At 34.0% G+C, this 12,662-nt stretch overlaps 1 pseudogene; it reads right to left on the minus strand.

Annotated features, from left to right (window-relative positions):
• Nucleotides 1-1,919: 1,919 nt before the first annotated feature.
• Nucleotides 1,920-2,019, minus strand: LOC138841280 (U6 spliceosomal RNA; annotated as a pseudogene).
• Between the last annotated feature and the right edge of the window lie 10,643 nt (nt 2,020-12,662).

Consider the following 12,662-nt stretch of genomic DNA (forward strand, 5'->3'; position numbering starts at 1 on the left):
CTCAAGTTATAGAGCGCTTACCTTGATTTGAAGAGCTAAAGGACAGTGCCCAGGCCCAGAGTTCAGGCCCTACAACTAATTTTAAAAAAGGATCTAAATACTTGATAATTCTACTAACAGATCTGACTGAAATCAGTTGAATCACACTTTTCCTGTACAATGAAGGAATAGGTCCAGGCTAGGAAAGCAGCTACAGAAGGCAGGGAGATTGTATCTGTGACAAAACTTTGTGGAAAATGGAATCAAGGATTACTTACTGGTGATTCACTTGCACTTGAAGCATGATTCTGAACTATTGCTTGCTGATTCTGAACTATTGCTTTGATCATTATATTTTCCAAGAAGAAAAAGTGAAATTTCATTGATAGTAAAGGACTACTAATACATTTTGACTTCTCATTAAGCATCTTCAATCATCAAAATCAATTGAAGGCAATAGACAGGACTATTTTTAGATGAAAACAAGTGTCTTTAAAAAAACAAGAATTTAGGTAGTCATACCAAGGACTTCTATTTTACTACTGCATTATACATTTTTTCTAATGTTGGATACCAACATTAGAAAGCTACTGGAAAACTCTTAAAGCCCATATGTTGAATAGTGAGTTCTCTTACACTATAACATGATATTTCCCAAATCATTTACAAAGAAGGCATTGTTTCCTATTTTCTCATTCCTAGAATAAGTTGCACATGAAGACACCAAAGGTCCTCATGTTCAGACAAGGAACAAGATGAAAGAGTGAGGAATTGTATCAATTTCAAGAAAAAAATGGAGTAGGATCCAAGCAAATTTCTTCTTTGGGATGCCAAAATTAATCCGCTTACTATGGTGTGAAGACTACTTTCCAAAAAGGCCACCCAAATGAATACTAGGGATGAGTATGAGTATACCCCTCTTCATATGGAAGCCTAGAGTGGACATTTAGACATTGTCCATGAGTTGGTAGCTCAAGGCAGATATTCATGCAATAACTCTAAATGGCTGACACCCCTGCACAGCGCTTATATGTGGAATAATACCAGAGTGGAAGATACCAATCCCCAAACTAAAGGCCTCTTGTCCGCCTTGCATGTTGCTGCTGGGAATAGAAATAGAATAGGTACTCTGTTGAACCATTATATCAAACCAAGTTTGAAGAACAGCTTGGAAGAAACTGCATTTAATATTGCCAAAAGGATAAGTATGTATCACTACCTCTTTGAAGTTGTGGAAGGCTGTACAAATTGTTTTCATAAGTCGTAATGTTTTGGTTAAGTTTATTAAATTTCAAAAATGCCAGTCCATCCTTTGTGGCCCTACCATTTTTTTCACAATACAAAGCAACAGCAATATCTTACTTTAAAAATTCATGGATTCCATGGTATTCTTCCAAGTGAATTGCCTGACTCTGATGTCAAAATATATTCAAAAATTTTTTGTATACATCTATAATGATTTCTGCAGAGTTTGTGATTTTTTAATCAGAAATAATTTTAACTTATCTGTTGAAATGAATAGTATAGAAACTAAAGATGTTCCTGGTGCTTTTAGGAAAAAAGTATATCTATGTTTGTACAATATCCATAATCTATTTCATTCGCTCCTATATATAATACTTTGAATTCTACATTTTTATATAATGTATAGTTTCATTAATAAATGTGTCCTTTCAGATTGCATTCCATATAGAAGAAGTTTAAGATTCCTTTTTTTCCTAGGTCCTTATATTATTTTATTTCTTTGGGATAACATGACAATGTTATCTAATTTCAAGTTTTGTAAAGATTATGCTATGTAAAGGCCTTTCTAAGGTGAAGATTTAATACACTGATGTAAAACTAACCTTTAATTCTATGAATTGCATGTATTGTTACACTTGTATTTTTGTAATCAACTTTTTAATAACTGTTTTTATATTTCTTGCATCAGAAGAATGAAAAATATGGAATACTTCACAAATTTTCATATCATCCTTGTGCAAGTGCCATGTTAATCTCTGTGGTATTGTAATTTGGGTAGACCTGCTGCTGAAGCATGTAGTACCCTCTAAATTTAAGTACTTAATGATGCAATCTTTATACAGGCATATATCCATGGTTGCCTATTTGTAACAAGGAACCCTTATTGTTCCTTAAAATGCGATTGATCTTGTTTCTCTAAAATTCTGTGTATAGTGGAAAAGCTTATATCATTTGGTCGATTGCTCATATTTACAATTTTTTTGTCAATGACTATTTTGTCGTTTTCATTTTAAATTTGATCATACTTTGAAGCCTTTAAAGCTAAGACCAAAGGTGATGGCTTTTCAAGTACTTATTTATCAACTGAGTTAGCTTTGTAGAGCTAATGGGTTCAAAGTAAGCCTTGCTTGAGAGCTACTTCTAAACTTCCGCAGCTTAAAATTTCCCAAATGAGGTCTTGCTGGGACAAATGTCTACCTGAACCTTTTACCCTTCTTCCTTGTAGGAACAGACCAACCAGAATATCTTACGCTGACAGCATAGATTGTCTTACTGGAACAAAACTAATCTTAGTTACAAGGGATCATAGAGAGATTAACAGTTCAGTCATAACTGTTCAGACTAGAAGGGATTTTATCAAAATATAATTGTTTATTATACCTATCATTTCAAAAGTAGCTAAAGCCAAGAAGGTGAAAAAATTTTCATACGCATGATTACCTACTGTCCTGGCCTGTCTATCATCCAACCAAGCAGGAACTTACACTACTGACTCTCTATCACCAAATATTTCCATAGCTCCTGGAAAAGTCCATATGTTTCTCCTCGATATTAGGCCTTAAATTGGTAATGTTTTAATCACAGTGTTTCCTCTTGCCTCTAGGCTGTAAATCTACAAATGGTAAAGCTTGAAGTCTAACTCTACCAAACACTGAGGTAGAGATAATGGAATAATACTTTAAAACAGAGTTGCCTTTGATTCCCTAACCACAACACAACAATGCAAAACAATTTTTATATTATATATACTTATATATTTTATATTTATAAATATAAAATATGTGCTGATTTTAAATTTCACACAGTGAATCTTACTAGAATTGATAATTTGACAAATATATTGACATTTATTCCAATAAATAGAATGGAATATAAATAATTAGGTTTAGGATATATATTAGAATATAAAAAGTATTAATGCAATATCATCGGTATAAACTTGTGATACGTTCTAAGTGTTCGTGATCTTCTGAATTCACATGGTAAAATAACAGTATTGTTTTCTGCTAATCTATAACGGATTTTACTCTGATGCTCTGTTTATTGTTTTAACTCGCTGGTCCCAAAGTGTTTTTCTCCATATTTCTGAAACGTTCTTACTGATTATACCCAAATTTTGCTGATATGATGTCTAAAAGCTATTATTCTTTTGAAGGACCCACGGATCCGAGGATACCAGTTCCCAGTTATCTGTATCATCAGAAAACAAGGGCAAGACTTCTCACATAGGCCCATGCAACATGCCAACAGAAAATAATTGAAGACATCTCAATTTCTCATTTCCTATAATATTTCAGGACCCCAATTCCTTACAAGAAGTAGCAGAATTTAATTGTGAAATGGAAGGCAAGTTAAAATGAAAGATGAGACCACAAAATCAGAGAGAAAGTACTGTAATTCAAACTTTCAATTTACAGATGACCAGACCATATGAGTGAACAAAATTACAAATGAACAAGATTATTTTTAATACCCCTCTCCTAATGATTAATGAAAGATTTCAGTGCAGCCAAAAAATAGTTTCTGTAATGTTAGATCCATAAGTGGCCTACCAAGCTAGGAATACTAGAGGTCAAATATAATTTAGAAAAACATTAATTGATAATATCCTTAGTGCTTCAAAACACTGGTACTTCAGTAAAACTAGGTTCTGTAGTATAAAAAAATGTTGTCATTCTCAAACCAAAGATAACCTATATTTAATCTCCTGAAAGTATATTCATTTTCAAATAAACTATTTAAAATCACATTTGCCAAAATAACACTTTACAAGTAGATGATAGTGACATTACAAGGTTTTCAAGTGTAGGGAGCTAGTTACAATAGAGTTGATTTACGTACCCAGCACCAATAGCAAACAAGTTCAACCATTCATCAAAATGTAGAAATAGTACTCCCCACCATTTGTGTTGTTCAGTAGGTGCCTTCCAGAAATGTGTTAAATAGATCAGCCTCCCATATTTCAAACCCAAATATTAGCTAATAAAGTAAATTTTTATCACATAAGAAAGTACATTTTAAAAAGTGACTAATAGTTGCCTTATCATGTGTTGTTTTATATTTTCCCTATCTGTCTAACATAGTAAGAAATATGACTTTAAGTTTTGAATATGGGTACTGATGAGAGATGTGACAAAAATAAAATCTGTCTTTTATTTCTGTCATATTCCTCTAAGTTTTAAATTTTAGTTTTCTTCTTTTTCCAAAACTTATAGGTAGTAGAAAAAATTATCCTATGTAAAATAAAATAATCATACACCATTGTACAAAGCCATTTATAATAACTGGTAGTTAGAAATAAATTCTAAGCCATTTTTAAATTTTCTTGTTGACTAAAGATTAATCTTCCAAATGAACGCGAATAAAATCATGTCTAAGTGCTTCACATCTCCAGTCTGCAAATTGCTATTGCAGATGAATGAATTATGGAAATATAAGCTGACATCAGTTCAAGTATATGTGGGAGTGAAACTCCATGGAATGTATATAAACTTTTCAAAGTATTAACAGGCACTTTAACAGAATGACTATCAGGAAATTGAAACCAGAGAGGAACAATAGTAAAAAAATAGAATAAATGAAAAATGGAACAAGGGGCAAGTACAGCTAGTATACTCAATGTACATATGTAATGAAGGAAGTGCTAAATCTGAACTCAATCTTGGAGAAAGAGTTGGTTGACATTGATAGAAGGAGTGATTCTGATCCAGGAGCATTACACAATTTGATGGACATATTTAATTGTAAAACACTTGCACAACCTTTGAAATTCAGTTAAAAAAAAACAACAAACAAAAACACACAAAAATGACAACCAAACAGCAATGTCTAGAGAGTATGAATATGACCTCTCAAAATTTTAAGCAGTTAATGAAGGGCAGTCTTTGGAAAAGCAAACAAACTGTTCAAAGAGGGCAGTTTGGGGTAGGGAAGGATTTTGACTAGATTTAAAAAGATTGTCTAAGGTTATAAATCACCTATATCTTCTGCAAATATTTTCTTCTGCGAGTGCTCTTTGTCTGAACTGGATACTCCAGTCCTGAGTCACACTTGATAGCTTGTGAAGACAGAATGGAAGAAACAAGATCAAGAACTTATTCCTCCACTGGAGAGAAAACAGTCCTCTCTGTTTTCTCTCAATCTCCTCACTACTCCATTTTCATACTTTTAATAACGTCAAGTGATTTTGAATTATATCTTTCCTTCTTTGTTCTCACAAAGTAATTGTTCAAAATAATTCATTAAATATTATTTGCCACTATTTTCTATCATGCTGTTTACTTATTCAAGCGAGTCCATTAAACTTCCCCTTTTCATTTGGTTGCCACGAAAATCCAACAACTATGTTAATGAGGACCAACGCTAATACAAAACTTTGTCTCCAAAAATCCAGTCAAAGAACCTATAATCACAAATATTTAGCTATAATTTTTTCTTTTTCCTTTTACCTTGAAATCTTCTTGTGTCTAAAGTGCCGACAAAAATAAATATTCCAACACATTTTGGTTCAATCACTTGTAACCTCAAAGATATTTTGCTAACAAGATGCTTGGAAACCTAAGAATACTCCACTTTTATCTTCTCTCATAAAACTTTTATCTTCTCTCTTAAGAATCTCCTTAGATACAATATCAGGAACAATGAAGTTATTCTTTGCAAAATTATTTCAATAGGTTATTTTCCTCTTGGTCTTGTATTTGCTCAACAAGATGTATGGAGAAGAAGAGAGTTAAATCACCAATTCCTTGGATGATATTGTCTGTTACAAAGGACAATACTTCTATGTCCTACTTCTATGTCCTCTTCTTAGCTCTTGCCTGATTTCCAATTAATCACAGGTTCCTGGCTTCAATTCTAGTGAAGCTGAAGCACTATAATGCTTCCTCAATGCTACATCTTCATGGTTTCTCTTTGAAAACTCTTTTATTTGGAGGTGGAATTTATTTTCATGTCTTCATTCAATTTGTTCTGCATTATACTCAGCCAAATAAGCTCAGTAAAATCACGTTAGGTAGCAAAAGCATTAACACAATCTATATCACTATATAAAAAAGTTTTGGCCCCCTCCACTGCTGAAACCAAAACGCTTAGCTAGGGCTTCTAATAACGTGATTTCTTACCTTTTCTATTTGCTCAATTCTTTTCTGATCCCCAAACTTTTTGGCTTATGTAATAAAAGAAGTATTCACTATCTCATGTTAATAAGGATATTATATTTTTGAGCTACTTAGAAATGTGAAATCATTGAAGTATCCAATCAGATTTTTTTCTGTGTTTCAGTGCTTCACATGCAGACATTGTGGAAAGTATTAAAACAGAGAAGTGTAAACTCAATACGTTCTTTCATTGTGGAGGACACTTTCTCCCTAAATATTTTGACCCAAATAATCTTTTTAAGAGTTACTGTTTAGTAATTAAAGGTCAATTCACAAATTTTGATGTCTTATTTTTAAAAAAAAACTTTGAATTTAAATTCCACTACAACCTTGTTTCACACAGTAAGTGTATATTTCCTGGGTAAGGACAATTCTCATGGGAACCTACAGGATTTACAGCAAGGTTTGTGAGGTTTGTTTGTTTACTGTGAAAATGAGCCACCTTACCCACATTGCTCCCTCTCAGCTAAGTCTCCATGGATTTCTTTGCATGAAAGCCTATTTTTCCAGGCAATTTTAAAATTTCTTAATAGGCTAAGTTAAAAGTTAGAAAAATTAAAATTTACCTGTCTTAATTTTAAAACACTTTTGAAATTCTTTTATCAGAATCGCAAATTTACCAATCCTAATTCCACGTTTACCATCAAAAACAGTTAACATGTTGTTTTCAAGATATAGTATCCATCAAACCATTATTTTCCAGTGGCTTTGTTATGCATATATATGAACATATAAGCTGATGCTGAGCAAAATGAACTCCAAGATATGGAAAGAGATATTTATTTGCAGTTGTTGTTTTTAATGTACTATGTGATTTCTATTTTCCTTGGGTTTTTCAACTATGGTATAACTCCTACTGTGTTTGATTTTGGTACATTTTGTGTATATATTTACCTTAATTAGGGAAGGGAAGAGAAACAACAAAATGGCAAGATAAAGGACAAAAAGCAAACCAATGCATTAGAAATACTCAGAAGACAATATGTTGGAAATGTACATTACAACTTGTGAGGGGTTTGGGTGTGAAGGAAAAATGTGAGAAAAAATGAGAGAAGGCATAACAAGTTTGAAAAGTTATGCATTCACTGCCTTACAATTGCTAACCCACTGCACATCACTTTCACATTAAAATTAAATTTAAAAAATAAGCTGTATGAAATAAAATTTCATTGTATTGGTATAGTAAATATTATTCTTTATGTAGTAACTTTTTAAAAATTCAGTACTATTTGGCATATAATTTGAATTAATTACCCCTTCTTTATCAGAGGGCCATCAACTTGAATGTTAACCAACTAGATAATTTTTTCACAATATACTTGCCAATATTTTCAAAAAAGAATAAATTAGTACTTTCTCATACTAAAACCGAAAACCATTTAATTCTATAGAAACCCATAACTTTTAAAAGTAAATTAGTTGTTAAGAGGACAAAATATGTGTGTTCTTCAAAATTCCTATGACTAATAACTACTCACTTTCAAATTCTCAACATTCCATACCTGAGAGATTCAAAATAGTACCTGTTTGCATGTTATGTAATTCTGCAATAGATGCATTTTCCAATGGGGTGTTACAGATTGAGAAGTGAACAGAAAAATAGCCACATTCTGGTATAGGATAAAACTATAAAGCATCGGTTATAATTAATTCTTCAAGAGTAAGCAATTTATCAGATTAAGCTATTATTTCTATGACCATCAATCCCAAAATTTATGCCATAAAGTCATCCTAGACCAACAGTTTCCAACTTGTAGGGTGAACCTCAAAATTCCCTTAATTCACATCACAAATAGCTTTCTTTATTGGGGAAAATATTACACCTTGCTAATGTGATGCCCTCCGTGTTCTGGAAAGAACACCACAACATACTGGGTTGCATCATTTTTCCTCCACTGGTATTCTTGCAAATATTATTTATATTTATACTTTTTTACTATCATAGATATTCAGGATGCTAAGATTGGAAGATTACAGTTCAAAGCCCACCCAGGCAGGAAGGATCCCTAGATTCTTATCTCCAATAAACTTCTCAGCAAAAGCCAGACACAAGTGGTACTGAGGTTGAAGTGGTAAGGCACAAGCCTTGAGCTTAACAGGCTCAGAGACAGTGTCCAGGTCCAGAGTTCAAGCCCTATGACAAAGCAATAAAACAAAAAAAAATAAAAACAAACCCAAATCCTAGCATTTTTCTCACTGTATACAGAGGCACGTAATTAAGGAAATTGCTTCCTGTGTTACATACAGGTAGAAGAAAAAAGATGTCACACAATTATTCTCTTCATACTATGTTATATTAAAGCCTCAAAAATTGCTTTATCTAAATTTATAAATTAATATCATCAATTTCTTGACAACTCGGTCTAAATTATTCACATTATCATTTTCTACAGGAACAGTTAGAATTATTTATTAACTGACTTCTCCTTATAACTCACTTGAAACAATATGCTAGGTAAATAGAATGAAAGAAACATCTGTAAATTTGTCAATTAAACCCTCTACCTAAAAAGAATTTTGTAGTATCCTATAGAATATGAAATTACAAACGAAACCAAAATATTTTTTGAAGTCTAAACTCCAATTTAGCAAGATCTATAAAGACCTACATTAGGTGATCTTTGCTATTGCTCCAGGCTTAAGCTTTTGTAATCCTTCATCCTTTCCTTGGAATCTAACAGAATGATGATTACTTACTTTTGCAAATTTTGGATGGGAATCATGAACCAATTTGCATCTAGGAATGTTCTGTAATGAAGAGCGTATTTAAAACACAACTGAGGAGGGGCTGGGAAGGTGGCTTAGTGGTAGAGCACTTACCTCGAATGCATGAGGCCCTGGGTTCAATTCCTCAGCACAACATAAGCAAAAAGAAAAAATGCTGGATGTGGCGCTGTTGCTCAAGTGGTAGAGCGCTAGACTTAAGCTGAAGAGATGAGGCACAGTGCCCAGGCCCAGAGTTCAGGCCCCACAACCGGAACCAAAAAAAAAAAATTTTTAAAAAGAGTTAAAAAAATAAAAAAATAAAATAAAACACAATTGGGGATTCTATACCAGTTGTATTTCAATAGAAAACTTGGCTTTTCAAAACATAATGAAAAAATTAGTCCAAATTTCCAACTGTGTATTCCATTCTTGTTTGGTTTGTTTTATTAAGACAAAATTATACTACCTGGTCCAGGGAAGGTATCAGTAGTAATTCCAGTCTCTAATCTCCTGTCAGTTTGAGTGCTAGAATTCAAGGCTTGTATCACATTGCCCCACCATAGTTTCTTGGTTTATTTCTTTATCTGTTTGTTTATTTATTTTTGGGTCCGGTAATGGGGCCTGAAATTTGGGCCTTGATGCTGTCCCTCAGCTCTTCAGCTCAAGGCTAGTGCTCTACCACTTGAGCCACAGAGCCACTTTCGGCTTTTTTCTTTTTGCTTATGTGGTGCTGAGGAATCAAACCCAGGGCTTCATGCATGCGAGGCAAGCACTCTACCATTGAGCCACCTTCCCAGCCCCTTCTTGGTTTATTTAATCTAGATACAGACTATCAATTCTGAAATTCACCAGTGATATTATCCACTAGACTTTTCAGACTGTTCATGCACTATTTTCAAAGATGTTCTAACATTTGACACAGGGTATGAACATTTTCAAATGCACCTGCTGGGTCTCTGATTCATTCCTCCATGGATCCTATCCCTTTAATATTGATTACTTGACTCTCTTACTATCTCTGGTCCCTACTTATGTAATATTCTCAAACTTTTTTGAAGAAAGTTCACTTGAGGATTTTCTAATTTTAAAAATTATCACTTGATTCTTGTCTCACTCAGGACATACTTTCTATTGTTTTCTAACTTTTCTACGTATTCTGAGAGTTGCTTCATTTGTGTATATGTGTGTGCACATATAAGTGCCTCTGTGTGTATGTGTATGTTTATATGTATGTATGCAAAAGCCTCAAGCTCTTATTCATCATTCTTGCTCATGACTGTTATTCCATCACCTGAGCCATTCTTCCAATCTAGCTTTTGGCTGGTTAATTATAGATAGTGTCTCAAACACTGTTCTGCCGAGGCTGGATGCAATCTGAACTTCCCAGACTCCTTTACATACTTAGGTTTCATTTATCCAGTAGAAACAACTTTTAAACTACAAACATTTTTGTGAGTGTAAAGTCTAAGCTGTAGCCCAGATTTTTAACTCAAGAATTCATATAAAGATAGATGAATATACACAATACATTCAGTACACTGTTAGAAATGTGATCCTAAGCTGGGTGGTGGTGAGATCTGAGTATTGGGGTTCAAATCCAGCCCAGGTAGGAAAGTCCAGGAGACTCTTTTCTCCAATTTACTGCAAGAAAACTGGAAGCCTCACTGTGGCTAAAGTGGTAGAGCATTAGCCTTGAGCGGAATAGCAGAGGGACAGTGCCCAGGCCCAGAATTCAAGTGCCAAGACCACCACCAACAAAAAATATATAAGTAAAGGAAAGAAAAAAATGTGATCTTATCCACCAGTTGATGGCTAGTATAATCCCTACTCTCTCAAGATGGAATTTTTTCCTTATTAAATCCAGGCTCTTATATCTGACTTGCATTGGAAACAGAATTATTCTTCCATTCTAATTTCTACAAGTTGTGTCATTAGCAAGCGTGATTAGGAAGGGAGTGGCCTCATACTTCGTGTTCCACGTAGGAGTAATGCTTTCTCTATATCACTTTCATAAATCTACATACTGGACTTGGCTTTATTGTTTCAATGTGGTCTTATTTGTAGAGTCTTCTATAGTGTATTGAACCCTTATACTTAAACACAGAATTTCTCTTTCTCTTATTATTGCTATAGTTAACACGAGTTAACAAATTCATGTACACTTGGGAAATAATGTGCAGCACATATACTCACAAAAAAATGATCTAGGAACCTTCTTCCTCTTTAAAATTCGCCTCAATTTACAGAGAATTTACAAAGTTTGAATTCAATATACTCATGCATAATGTATTTATAAAAAATATAAATTTTATATTTTCTCTTTACTAAGTTGTCTCTGAAATACGTGTTACATCAGGTCCAAATGTGTTCTTGTGTTATTTCGGTGAAGCCAGAAATCATTCATTATACCTCAAGTAGCACCATAGATTGTTCCTGGAAGTAACTGTTACTGGATATGGAAACTGATCCCAGTAGAGGAATGGAACATAGAGGATTGACAAAGTTCAAGTTAAATTGTGCTTTCCTTTTTACTGTAAAAGAAGAGAATCCGAAGGCTTGAAGGAAACTCTGTCCCTGACTTTTTCTAGTGTGTTTTTACTTATATATAATTTTTCTGTAAACTTGTAGTTGAGAGTATTACAAAAAGATAAAATGTGCCATTTGATGGCCAGCATAGAACAAAAAGAAATAACGTTGTTTTAAATATGTTCTTCTGCTGGGGCTGGGAAGTTGGCTCTGTGGTAGAGCACTTGCCTTGCATGCCTGAGGCCCTGGGTTAGGTTCCTCAGCACCACATAAGCAAAAATAAGCCAGAAGTGGTGCTGTGGCTCAAGTGGTAGAGCGCTAGCCTTGAGTTGAAGAGCTGAGGTAAAGTGCCCAGGCCCAGAGTTCAGGCCCAAGACTGGACCCCCCAAAAAATTCTACTGCTATAGTGTTTTTGCATGGATATTTCACCCCTGAGATGATTCTTTTGTTGCAGAAGTCAGTTATGAATTACTTTAGTTTGGTCCTGAGTTCTCCAGAGCAGTAAGGATTCCAAAAAAGCATCCAGTGTATATGATCAGCAAAAGGAGCCACTTCTCAGACCAATACTCCTTTAAGGAGGGTCCCAATGAAATATCTGGTTTTTTGTTTGCTTTTGTGTTTAGCTTGTGTTGGTTCTGGGGCTCGAACCTAGAGGCTGAACCCTGTCCCTGAACAGTTTTCTTTCCTGCTCACCTACCCCCAAAGCTAGTACTCTACTGCTTGAACCAAAATTCCACTTCTGGCTTTTTTGCTGTGTAATTACAAATAAGAGTTTGGCAGAATCTCCTACCTGGTTTGGCTTTAAACTAAGATAGTAAGAAAGCCAAGTGACATCAACTGTATAGACTTCTCTTTTCAAATGAGAAATATTAGATGAAGTTTATTGTAAAGCTAATATTTTACAATTTTTTCTTTATTATTGTGAGCATACCGTACAGAGGAGTTACAATTACATGGGCAAGATAACGAGTACATTTCTTATCAATCATTGTTGCCTCCTCTTTGTTTCCCCTTCCCATCCCTTCCCATATTCCCCCCTCCCCATACCCG

The sequence above is a fragment of the Dipodomys merriami genome, unplaced genomic scaffold (genome assembly GCF_024711535.1).
Source record: "Dipodomys merriami isolate MVZ:Mamm:240054 unplaced genomic scaffold, mDipMer1.0.p SCAF_311, whole genome shotgun sequence".
NCBI classification, from domain to species: Eukaryota; Metazoa; Chordata; class Mammalia; order Rodentia; family Heteromyidae; genus Dipodomys; species Dipodomys merriami.